Source organism: Alnus glutinosa, chromosome 12, assembly GCF_958979055.1.
Source record: "Alnus glutinosa chromosome 12, dhAlnGlut1.1, whole genome shotgun sequence".
Lineage (NCBI taxonomy): Eukaryota > Viridiplantae > Streptophyta > Magnoliopsida > Fagales > Betulaceae > Alnus > Alnus glutinosa.
This window is the reverse complement of record NC_084897.1, coordinates 7,113,878-7,127,947: the sequence shown is the minus strand read 5'-3', so window position 1 is coordinate 7,127,947 and position 14,070 is coordinate 7,113,878.

The following is a 14,070-nucleotide window of genomic DNA, read 5'->3' as shown; positions in this document are numbered from 1 at the left end:
TACCAGGATAAAAAACATCGAAATTAAGAAAATCCAAAACAGATTTTCTAATCTCAACCCCTTCGGTGTCCCAGTGTTTCTAATAAAAGCAAACACCGAAACCATCAGGTCCTGGAGACTTCAATGGCTGTATCTGAGCTAGAGCTTGGTCGACTTCATCCAGAGAGAACGGTGCCAGTAGCAAATCGTTCATACCTGGAGGAACTCGGGCTAACATAGTGGCAGTACACTCTTCGATCCCCATTACTCTAGAAGATGAAAAGAGATTCTGGTAGAACTTTATAAATGCGTTCCCAATATCATCCTATTGGGTCTAGAGTTGCCCTTCTTGGTCCAAAATGGAACCAATATAATTCTGTTGACGACGTTGGTTGGCCCAGGCGTGAAAAAATTGGGAATTCCGATCACCTGCCTTGTACCAATTACGTTTGGCCTTTTGTCTCCACCGTAAATCTTTCATCTCCAATAAAGTGTTGATCTCCCCTTTGAGAAGAGAGATTTCCTCCAAATTACCTGAATGTTCTCCTTTTTGCAACTGGTCAAGCCTCTGGTTCATGAGCTTTAAAGTTTGTTGGAGATTCTGTTTATTTTTGCCCTAATCAACCAAAGCCTTTTCACAATTTTTAAGCTTAGTTTTGGCACCCTCCAGTCCTGTTTTTCCCTAAATCTCCATATCCCATGCCTTTTTGATAACTTCATTTCACTCTTTAGAGATACTCCAACTAGCCTCATAACGAAAAATCCTCGATTTAAACCAGAAGTCTCTATCCAACCGAAGCCACAAAGGATAATGGTCAGAGCAATATGAAGGCTCCACTTCGATACCTGCATTTGAGAAGAAAGCACACCAATCAAGAATGGCCAGCCCCCTGTCCAATCTTTCTTTCACAAAAGCTCTCATGCTCTGTTTGTTGCTCCACGTGAATTTCAGCCCTTCGTAACCCAAGTCCCAAAAATTGCAATCCTGCATCATTGCTCTAAATCCCCTCATATGTTGCTCGGTTTTTGAATTACCTCCCACCTTTTCAGAGTTATCCACCACCTCATTAAAGTTACCCAGGCACAGACAAGGCAAAGACTGAATGCTTCGCAGGTAAGACAACAACTTCCAGCCTTCTTCTTGATGGGCAGGTTTTGGATGACTGTAAAAACCTGATAAAACCCAAGGAGCACCCGACCCAAAAGCTTGGACTTTCACATTGATGTGCTGCTGTGAATAACTCAGGAGCTCAGCATAATGCATATCCTTCCAAAAAGGGGCTAAACCTCCACTTCTACCCACCGGATCTACTGTTAACAACCCAGCAAAACCCAGTGTATTTCTCAACCATTGTAACCGACTAGATTTCACTTTTGTCTCAATTAGAAACAAAAAGTGGGGATGCTTTAGTTTCACCATTTGGTGAAGTTCTCGAACTGTCTAAGGATTCTCAAGCCCTCGACAGTTTCAACTTATTAGATTCATGGTGATGGGCGAGGCTGCAAAGCAGACATCGCCACTCCATTCTCCGCCCCAGGAACCAATGACTCATACACACTACAAAAATGCATGCATTTTGACACGTGCAGTTTGACACGTGTACAGTGTCGTACACGTGTCAAACAGTTAGACACGTGCATTTTGACACTCGTGATACGCGTGTCAAATGTGCATGTCACGAACTGCACAATTTGACACGTGTATGAAAATACACGTGTCAAACGGTTTGACACGTGTATCTCAATACACGTGTCAAACCGATTTTTTTTTAAAAAAATTCCAAATTGTTAGCCACGTGTATACATACACGTGGCTAAATGTGTGTGTGTATATATATATATATATATATTTTTTTTTCTTGATACGTGTTAAGAATACACGTTGTGTCTGTTATTTAAAATATTGCCAAAATCAAAAATATTGAATATTGCTATACGAAACACATGCAGAACCAACTCGTCGTCCACTTAGAACTGGCCGGTGGTCTGGTGTTGACGAGAGCGAGAGACAGAGAGATAGAGCGAGAGACAGAGACAGAGAGAGCGATGGTCGGGAAGCTGGCCGGAGGGAAGGCCGACCACGCGGTGGTTGGGAAGCTGGCCGGTGGTACAGTGTTGACGGAGATCGAGAGACAGAGAGCGAGAGAGTGAGGAGAGCGAGAGAGAGCGAGAGACAGAGACAGAGAGGCGAGAGACAGAGACAGAGAGAGCGATGGTCGGGAAGCTGGCCGGTGGTACAGAGAGAGTGAGAGAGAGCGATACAGCAGAGAGCGATACAGAGAGTGAGAGAGAGTGATACAGTGAGAGAGAGAGAAAGAATAGTGAGAGCGCGCAGAGAGAGAGAGAGAGCGAACGAGAGTGTATAAAATTTTTTTTTTTTTTCCTTTTTGAAACTTAAATTAACAATGCTCATCAGGTGGGTGCGGGATGATTCCCGCGCGCCTACCTACACCAATCCGGGACGTGTATTTAAATACACGTCCCCAATTGTTAAAAATCTATTTAATTAAAAAAAAATTATATTTAGAAAAAAATAACATTTTGACACGTGTATTTAATACACGTGTCCAATTGGACACGCGTTTTAAATACGCGTGTCCAATTGTTGAAATTCTATTTAATAAAAAAAAAATTATATTTGGAAAAAAATAACATTTTGACACGTGTATTTAATACACGTGTCCAATTGGAATACGCGTGTCCAATTGTTGAAATTTTATTTAATAAAAAAAAATTATATTTAAAAAAATAACAGTTTGACACGTGTATTTAATACACGTGTCCAATTGGACACGCGTATTAAATACACGGGTCAAATTGGACATGTGTATTTACTACACGTGTCCAATTGGACACGTGTATTTTGGACACGTGTAGTAAATACACGTGTCCAATTGTGGCGGCTGTACAATTAGACACGTGTCTCATAAGACACGTGTCAAATTAGACGCGTGTTTACAGTAACCGGTACTGTAGACACGCGTCCAATTGTCAGTATTTTTGTAGTGACATGTCAAAAGTTGATGGGTTCTTATCTGCACTTCAAGAGGGTGAGAGAGCCACCCTCGTAGCGTCGCTTGTAGTTTCCCGAGCAACCCGCTTCTAGAACTTCAAATTATTGTCTCCGCTCTTCCGGTCGTCCTTGTCATTTTCAGAACCTTCAGGCTGTTGTTTCTTCTTTATCTCAGTTGTAACTCTGGAATGATCGAGAGAAACAAATTTGTCAATTACTAAGCTGAAATGGCGGGAGCCCAAGTGGGAGACATCAACCTTTTGTAATCTGTTGTGGATTGGGCCCATAGTACGTTTACTTCGAGTTTCATCCCCCTTCTTTTGGCCCATCTCCTTAGGACCCACGTGTCCTCTTTTCTAAGAATCCACAATCCCTCTATTCTCTAGCTCAAAAGAGCCTCTTCCAAAGTTAGCGTTGAGTTTCCATTTTGTATGCTCCTTGATTCTCTCCCTATTTCCATCGTCAGCTAAACCCGTATCCTCCCTGCTTCGATAAATCAGGGGATCCGAATTTGAGTTTGATAGCCGTATCGAACTAGCTCTCGATTCCTCGCCTTGATGTCGGCTTTCCTTACCTGGAGGATCTTCCCACCGCTTGGCCGCACCCCTCATGTGTACAGATGCTGCCGAAGACGGCGACCGGGAAGCTCTCGATCTCTCTGGGTAAACCGGACCCCTGGTTGGTTCATCTGCCTCAACCATAAACCCCAGCCCTCCATACCCTCCTCATGGCTCAACTTTCTCACCAATTGTTCAGCACAACCTTTTGGACCATGGATGATTCTCCCACAACGAAAGCAAAAAACAAGCAGTTTCTCACATTTGAATGAGACCCAACAATAGTTTCCAAAGATAAGCAACGTCCGTCCTCGTTCAAGAGGTTGAAAGAGGTTTATCGCCACCCGGACTCAAAGGTATCAACCCCAACCCACATCATCCTCTGCTACAGCCACGTCTTCCACCTTCCCCATTGAATTTCCAATCTGAGAGCCCACAGCATGGTTCATGCAACCAAATGGCATGTCATGGATCTGTACCCAAATTGGGGACAAAGAAAAATCCATCAGGGATGGTGAAATTTTCCCATCAAACTCATTGAGAATCAATAGGGTCCTGTCATATGACCATGGTCGTCTAGCCAAGACACTCTGTTTATTGCCCTCCTCAGAGAACCTGAACAACCATAGATTGTTTGTATCTCTTTACAATTCATTTTTTCGGCTGGTCTCCAGATGCGTAAAAGAATGCTTTTAAAAGCCTCATTGTTAAGCTTTTTTGGCACCCCCAACCTTCCCACCAAACACTTGTTCCTCTTGTTACAAAGTTCCTGTGTAGATGTCTCCACGATCTCGAGGCCCTTTTGTTCCCCTTCAGACAGCGGAAGGCCCCCCAAAACATTTCCACCACCCTCTATCATTCTCCTCCTACGCAGAAGAGTTATGAAAGAAGGCAAGGAACCAGAAAAACTCCTACCCGACGGCTGAAAGGAGACACAACAACCTTGACCCTAGCAGAGCCTCATCGGGCCATCGAATCTTTTCCACCGTCAGAGAAAAAAGAAGCTTTAATTAATTGAAAAGTAAGTTTCATAAATAATAATTGCACATATGAAAAGTTTCAACTAATTTATAAACATTTACCTTGTTCATTGTAGCTTTCCACAAATTCCTCAAACTTCTGAATGTCAATCGGGTTGTTTCTTATCCAATTTTATGTGCAAATCAACGCTTCAGCGGTAAGTGAAGACAATGAACTCCTGAATAAATCCAATATACATCTCCTAGTGCTAAAGGCAGACTCAGAGAAAACAGTGGAAATGGGCATAGCCAATACATCGCGGGCTATCGCTGCAAGGATAGGATATTTGGATGCATAAATTTTCCACCAACCTAAAACATTAAAGTCCATTGTTGTTACTTCACACCCATCCAACAAATACCTATCCACCTCCGACTTACATTCCAAATCATTATCTTCCTCAACGTGTTGATTTATAAGGTTTTTAACCTTTGTCTCTATTTTATCCGCCCATTGTGGCTCATTGCACCTTTTCAACCACCACACCAAAATCTTCATCTTGTAGCGCGAGTCAACAACAAAAGCAATATATAACATTAAGTTGATCTTATCCATACTCCCCTCGTACTTCTCATACTAATGGCCACGACACTCAATATGGGATCTGAATTGAGACACCCATCATTCAAGGCATTTTGAATGATACAAAGTTGCATGAAATATAAACTGGAGGTGACATAATTTGAACCAGAAATGATCAATGTGGCGTTATAAAAAGTTTTCAAATACTTCACAAATGCCCTAACATTTTCCCAATCAAGAAATCCAGGAACAACTAACTGATCCTCATCCTCCCCTAATAGCTCAAATGCTCTTTGGTACTTTTCAATGATGTTCAATATCAACTATGTTGAATTCCATCTAGTGGGAACATCTAGACACACCATTTTCTTACTTTGAATAATTTGCCGCTCTATACATCTCTTAAACCTTACCATCCTCAACGGTGAAGACCTCACATCTCACTGCGTTTCTAACATTACAAATAGAGTCCTCTAACTCTTTCAAGCCATCATTTACTACTAGATTCAAAATATGAGCAGGACATCGCATGTGAAGAAACTTGCCACCCAAAATAGTTGAATTTTTATCCCTTATCCTCCTTTTCATATAACCAATACCTACATCATTAGACAATGCATTATCAACTGAATTATGAAGATATGATCAATCCCCCAATCTAGCATTGTATTCTCAAACACTCTTCCAATGGTGTCACCCTTATGATTGGGAACTAGGCAAAACTTAATGATTTTCTTATGCAATATCCAATCATAATCTATAAAATGAGCACTAACATACATGTAATTCAAATTTTGTAGTGATGTCCATGTATTAGTAGTGAGGCAAACCCTTTGACCGCTCAACGAAGCCTTCAACTAAAGCTGCTCTTCCCCGTATAATTTCATACAATCTCTTTGTATAGTAACACGACTAGGCACATTGAACATAGATTCCAATCCATTAACAAATAATTTAAAACCCCTCAATCTCTACATGACTAAAAGGCAACCCACATAAGATGAAATACTGAACAAGCAAACGCCTTACACGGTTTGGATCATACTTCACATATCCTATTTAGGGGATACTAGTGCCTTCTATTGTCTTTTTAAATGACATCTGCAACAAAATTTGATTTTTGGGGAATTTTGGTTTTTTGAGTGGAGAGTTTGCGTAGTTTGATTCATGGGTGAAATGCATTGCCTTCGACAGTGACACCCTATCAATCTATTGCAATATCTTCACATAGCTTTAGGTTCTCCTTATCAATTGATTCAACCTTTTTAAAGTGGTCCTATACAACAGACTGATTAACAGATAATTTTTTGGCTTGTTTATGTTGTGTGGGTATTTGACTATTTATGAAAGAAGGTGTTCCGGGACTGTCCTCATCCATAAGAACAAGGGCAGGGCTACCCACGGGAGTCGTACTTGTACCAATTGTACAACTATGAGTATCACCTAATTGTAGTTGAAATATGTTTACATTATCAAATCTTTCATAGTATTAGAGCTACAGGCTAACGCCAGTTTTCAATCCTATAAATTTTATATTTTAATTTTTATTCCCTTTATTCTCCTATCGTTTTATTTCTGATTTTCACATGGTATCAGAAAACAAAACGAGACATGAGAGTCCATTTTCCTGTCTATTGTGATTATTGTTCTTGTTAGTTCTCTTATGAAAGGGAAAAAAAAAAAATTGAAAGAAAAGAAAAGAAAAATCAGTCGAAGAAGAAAAAGAAACTACCCAAGAGGCATATGTTTAGCCCATTTGGTCATCTTTCGACCATTTTTTGGCCCAATCATTTGGTTTTTGTTATGAACCAATGAAATAACTACGGTTTGATATATAATAAATTTTCCATCATTTTTTTACAAACAGACAAACTGGTCTTGTCTATGACCTAGACTCGTTTAAGGCTCATAGTTGGCCAAATTATTTGGTCTATTATTGGTCATGTTGACTCAGACCCATTTTTTGCCATTTGATGGCTCAAAATTTTGGCCTTTATGGTCCTATTTAAAAACCCAAGTTTGGCCTTTATGGTATTGTTTAAAGACCCAGCCAATTGAAGGCCCATAGTTGGCCTTATTTTAGCTCTTTGTTGGCTCGCATTTTTGCCTATAGTTAGCCTATCTTGAAGATTCTCGATTATTGTTGTTAAAGGCCCAACTCCAGTCACTTCCGCTGGCCGCCATCAACTCTAGTGAGTTTATGGCCCCCATCTCAGGCCTCGGTTTCTGACCACTATTGTCTCCAACTAGAAAAAAGAAAAATCAAACTCAAGATTCCACAAATTTTCACATGAAGTTTGATTGGGATGTTAAGAGTATATTAAGAGGTCAAGAATCCAAGCTACACTTTAAGACTATCACGTACCCATAGTTGAAGATTGTGACCTAGGTACAATTGAATACTATCACCTAATTGCAGTTGAAATCTATTTGTATTATTCTAATCTACTATAATTTTCCTATAAATAGGAGCTTGTTATATAACCAATTAATTTTAATCTTTTATTGATTTTTTTTAATATATATATATAAACTAATTAACTCTATATATAAATATAACTAAGCCAATTAACTAGTTAGTTAACAAAGTTAAGTAGTTAAAGCCATAATTGGGCAACTCGACAAAATTAGGGCTCGTTTAGTGTTAAAGAAAAAAAAATTAAAAAATCGCAGGGGTTGAAGAGGAACAGCCTACAGGCACAACTAATATCAGACCAAGATCTCTAGAGAATGGGTCTCCCACAAAGACCAAAACTCAACCGCAGAAAACATAAATATAGAAAGTATAAAACTTATTACAAATCATCGATGGTGGTAGAACCACGGCTGGAGATCGGTGAAGATGGAGGATGGTGGTGATAAAGCTAGGGAAGACTCTAGCCGGATAGAGACCTCAAACGAGGCGTGAGCAGTAAGAAAAGGGAGGGAAAGAGGAGGAAATGGGAAGAAAAAAGGGGGAAGAGAAGAAAGAATAGAAGAGTTGAGAAGAATGGGGAGAAAAGCTTAAGTTATGGTTATTTGAGTAGTGGCGGTAAAGATTAAAAGTAATGGATGTCTGTGATTAATTCTTGGAATAATAAATGGTCTTGGGCAGAGGAAAGGTGCATTAAAAATCGCAGCATGTGTGCCACTGTGCCAGTGTCAAATTGGGCTGGCAAAACGGGTACCCGACACGACCCGTTAAGACCCGCGACTCGTTTAAGCTAGACCCAGACACGACCCGTTTATGTTAACGGGTCGGGGCTTCAGACACGGTTATTTCACGGGTCACCCGACACGACCCGTGAAACCCGTTTAACAAAACGGATCATATCGGGTAGACACGACCCGTTTAACCCTTTAAAAAAATAATAATAAAAAAAATATATATTAGGATTCTGTGAAAGCATTCACTGAATCAAAATCAAAATCATCAAAATCAAAAACTCTCGGAGCAATATCTTAATCAGCTCAAGCTCAAACACAAAATCAAAATCAAAATCATCAAGCAACAGAACCAAAATCAAACACTCTTCTAACTTCCAAGTACTAAAACCAAACCCAATCGATTCCCACAACAAAATTTCAACATAAGTTCAAATCAATAACACCCAAGCTGTCAATCCAACTAATCATCACAGGATAACACTAAATTCACAAAATTACTCACTTTCAGGATTTTTCCCAGAAAATCCACCGGAGAAATCACCGAAAATCAGCTTTGCTTCGCCAGAATCGTCGCCGTCGACCCGCTGGTCGGATCCTCCACGATCGGGTCTCTCCTTCCTCCGGTCTCCCTCGATCTCTCGGTCTCATCTCTCAGCTCTCAACCCACTCTCTCTCTCTCTCTCTCTCAATTTCTCGATCTCTCTCTCTCGTCTCTCGTTGTGTCTCTCGGAAAGAAGAAAAAGAAACGAAGGAGGAAGAAGAAAGAAGAGTCAGAAGACCAAGAAAAGAGAGAGAAAAGAAGATATTGAATTATTGATCAGAGTCAGGCAGTTAGACTAATCGGTCTAATCCCATATTCCCATTTCTCCTTCTTCTTTTTTTTTTTTTTTTTTTTTTTAAAATATATATATATATATATATATATATATAATTATAAATAAAAAAAGAAAAAAAAAAAAAAAAAAAAAAAAAAAAAAAGAGTAATCGTGTCTGGCGCGGGTGACCCGTGACACGACCCGTTTAACTGAGATAAACGGGTAGACCCGTTTATGACCCAAACCCGTTTAAGGTAGACCCAAACCCGCTAATTTCGTGTCGTATTCGTGTCGGGTTGTCGTGTCGTGTCAAAATTGCCAGCCTTAGTGTCAATGAAGAGAATGAGTAAAAAATGCATGTCTTACCTTTGTAGACTTATAGTCTTCTAGACTTTGTGTGACAGAGGGAGAAGATATCCTCATTCAGCTACAGCCACCCACGTGGTTGTGGCATTGTCATCAATTTTTTATTTTATTTTTATAATATATATATATTTATTTATATAATCAGTTTTTTAAATTAATTAATTTTTTTAGATAAAATGAATTTAAATTAAAAATTAAAAACAACTATGTAAGTTAGATGATTTATATTGACTAGTAACATAATAACTAGTAGTTTAGTACTAGCATATAAATGGTATACATGATAACTTGTAACATGTAAATTTAACATATTATAATTAGTAACTAGTGACATATAAGTCTAACATGTTATAAATATTAGCTAGTAAACAGACCAACTAATAAATAGTAACATATAAATTAGTAAGTGTAGCATATTCACTAATAACATATAAATCTAACATATCACAATTTTTAACTAATACGAAAATATTAAGTATTAACTTATATATATATATAATCAAAGTAACCTATAGGCCATAATTAACTTAATAAGCCTTTGTAACGATGGGAATGGGAGTGGTGGTGCGCAATAACGATGGGAGGGTTTTGGTTGCACTAGCTGAGGTCACCCCTCATATCACTGACCTGACAACAGTGGAGGCAGTGGCAGCTAGAAGGGCAGTCACATTGTGTAGGGAGTTGGGTTTCCCACAAGTGGTTTTTGAAGGGGACTCTTCACTGGTGGTTTCTGCTCTTCGAATTGAAGCCCTTACTTGGAGCTTGCATGGGAACGTGATTGAAGATGCCAGGATTCAGTTGTAGGAGTTCCAATCTTTTAAGGTACTTCACATCCGTAGAAGTGTTAACAAAGTTGCGCATGACATGACAAAAACTGCCTTGAGGTCCAGTCTAGATCGGGTTTGGGTCGAGGAAATCCCTCCTTGTATCCTATCTATTGTCCTTGCTAAGCAAGGTCCTTTATAATGATCAATGAAGTTGCAATTTCTATCAAAAAAAAAAAAAGCCTTTGTAACAACTTACCATAAAAAAAATTATAAATAAAAAAAATAAAAAATTATACTTAGTAAATTAATAAGCCTTAATAGTTAGTAACTTAATATATATTAACTTAGTTAATATGTTAGTATATTAATAGTAATATATAACACACACATATATAATAATATAAATAATATACATATAAATATTGAGTAACCTATAATTAATTATATTTACTTGATATACATTAATTAATTAAATAATATGGTAGTTTATGAACTATATAACTAGTTAGTTTATATATAACATAGTAACTAGTAGTCTAATAATATTAGTTAATATCATATACATTAATGTTAATGTTAAACTATAATAGTTTGTATATAATGTCACACACTAACAAGCAACATAATTACATATTAACTAACTCTCTTATTACTTATATTCTATGTTATCTAATCTAGCATATATTAACTAAGTTATTATAATGTATTTATTCAATATATTAATACTTATGATAATGAATTAATGATTAATGATTAAGTTGTATTATATTCACATTTTTTTTATATTATGTAAATCACAATGTCATTATTGCACTTACATACATTCATACGTACATTAAGAAACTATATATGGTATTAATATGAAGGGATAATTGTACCATTGGTCCATGAAGTTGGCCTAAATTACAAATCACTCCCTGAACCCGTTTTTGTCCACCAAGTTAACAGATTCCGTTAGTTTGTCGCGTCATACCCAATAAGAAATCGACACGTGTCCATTACAATAAAAAAAATATAAATAAATAAAACTTAAAAATTATTTTATTTTTTTTTAAAAAATAGAAAATTACAAAGGGGTGGTTGCCGGGGGTGGCTCGGCCACGTCTGGGGGGGGGGGGGGGGGGGGGTGGGGTGACGCATGGCCTTCCCTAAGCCTGGGGTGGCCACGTGTTGGTTTCCTATTATGTATGACATAACAAACTAACAAAATCTATTAACTTGGTGGACGGAAAAATGGTTCAGGGAGTGATTCATAATTATAGTTTACTACAGGGACCCTCCATGAACTTTTTGTACCACAATGAGTGATTTGTAATTTAGGCCAACCCTAGGGACCAATGGTGCAATTATCCCTAATATAAATTTGTATACATTATACTATTGTTACATTCTGCACCTATAATATTATAGTACTTATGAGTTATGAATTATGAATTATGTGATCTAAAGATTTTTGAGAGTCTAATGATAAACCTTGGATCACATATATGATCATATTAATATATGCATATGATATAATATAATGATAAAATGTTATATCATATGATCGTGTGATACTTATATAAATCATATGATCATATGGCCCAATGCTAAATTATTGGTTTCTTCAATACTAATCACTTAATTTAACAATATACAAATCACATTGTCATTGTACTTACATATATTCATACATACATCAAGGAACTAACTAACCATATATATATACTATTCATATGAAGTTGTATATATACTTGTGTGACATTATATAGTTATAATATTATACTTATAACTTATGAATTAAAAAATAATAATATCATATGATATGAGATTATCTATAATAAATAAGAAGTAATGAAATATGATAATATACAAATATACAAATATTAAGTAACTTATATAAATACCTATTTATCTCTCTCTCTCTCTCTCTCTCTCTCTCAATATATATATATATATATATATATATATCGAGCTAACTAGTTGGGCAATCGAACTGGGCGAGTTGAGAGGGTTGAGCTCAAGAGTTTCCATTGAGTTATGTCAGGCGAGTCGAGCATGTATCACTAACTAATCGAGTGGGTTTCAATAGTGCCGAGCTCGAGTTCAGATCGGGTTTAACCGAGCGGGTATCGAGCAGGACCTCGAGCCCGGCTGGCTCGTTTACAGCCCTAAATACATATAATACACTAGTTAATTATAAATATATATTTTTTTGACATGTCCACACAAGAGGGGGAGGGTAGATTTGAACTAGTGACCTTCGCTTCATAAGGCATGGTCCCAGCTGATTAAGTTACTCATGGGGGACTAGTTAATTATAAATAATTATACACTACATGACTATATTCTTAATATTTTAACTATAAGATATTTAGTGTTAACACTAAATGTCCGTGTGAGATAATGACAACACGAGATGGGTTGTTTAGTGTAATAGTGTTATAAGTATATATTATATACTTATAACATAAATTATTGAATATACTTATATCATTTACTTATATGCTTATACTATATATATAAAAGAATTGCCTTTTCTAAATACACAATTAAAAATGTTATTTCTCCAGTCTAATAGAGTTATAACCATTGGCAAGGAAAACAATTTTCTCAACCCTTCATTCCTCATACTTATAATTATTTGGATTATCAGAAAACTTGGTGTAACACCTTCTTCCTCAAGAATAATCGTTACCAACATTCTTGGTTTTTTACCTTTGATAAAATCCATGCAATCCGATCATTAGTTCATTACCATTATGGTTTGATCATTGGTGGAAGCTTTTCGAAGTTGAAACTAGTATTTTGCCTCCTCCTCTCTGCAAAACATTCCTGGAATACTCAAAAAATCATCCCTCTCCATCTCGTTTTAGCAACTTTTCCCCTAAACTTTTTTTCTTCATTCATTTTAGTATTCCTTGGATCATGTCCTAAGATTATAATTTCTTTTCCCCCAGATAATAATGTGTATACTCTCCAGTCCCCTAACAATAATATTAAATATATTTTCCGCACTATTGTGGTCAAGTGGTGAGATAGGTACACCTATGATGATATTATTACAAAAATTATCGGATTATGTACAGATCAATTTTTAGCATCAAATCAGTTTTTTTAAAAGAAAAGCATTAATCAGGCTAAGATAGCCCCATCCAGTTCTAAGCAATAATTCATAAAGCATTTGTTGGAAACATTATCTCAATTATCAGATGATGAAGATGAGGTGTGTTAATAGTATAATTCAAAAGGAAAGACATATTTGAGAAAGTAGATTGTTTGTAAATATGTCTTGTAGGGACTAAAGGTAGATTCCATTCTTGCAAATTTCGTTCTTGATTCATGATATTAATTTCTTCATTATTTATGACATTGTCACTATTATGAGAAGAAGAAGGCATATGTGATTTATAGAAAGAGCTCCTAAAGATTGAACTCATTGTTTACACTAAAACTCTAAGTTTTTAATAATCAGTTTCAAACTCTATCGAGACCACTGCCGGGACCACCCTAAAAGCTTTCTTGGCAATAACGGGCTGACCAACGGGCTCAAGATGACCAACGCTAGCAGTTTGGACTGATGATTTATACTTTGAGTATTATTGCAAACACTGAACCCTTTCTCTAAGAGAACTTGCTCTAATACCATAAACCGACCTAAGTGATAATAAAGAAAATGATAAAGAAATAATGGAGATGAATGTAAAATGTTGAGATGCAAAATAATAATACTGAAATTAAATCAATAGTAGAATAATTCAGAGACATGAGTAGAAATTCTTGAAGGATAAACAAATAAATATACTTCTAATTCAACATATAATAAAGGAGATGCATACAATGGAAATCGAGATGAACATATAAACATTTTTATGAAAACAAACTTACTTGAAAGATTTTATTGA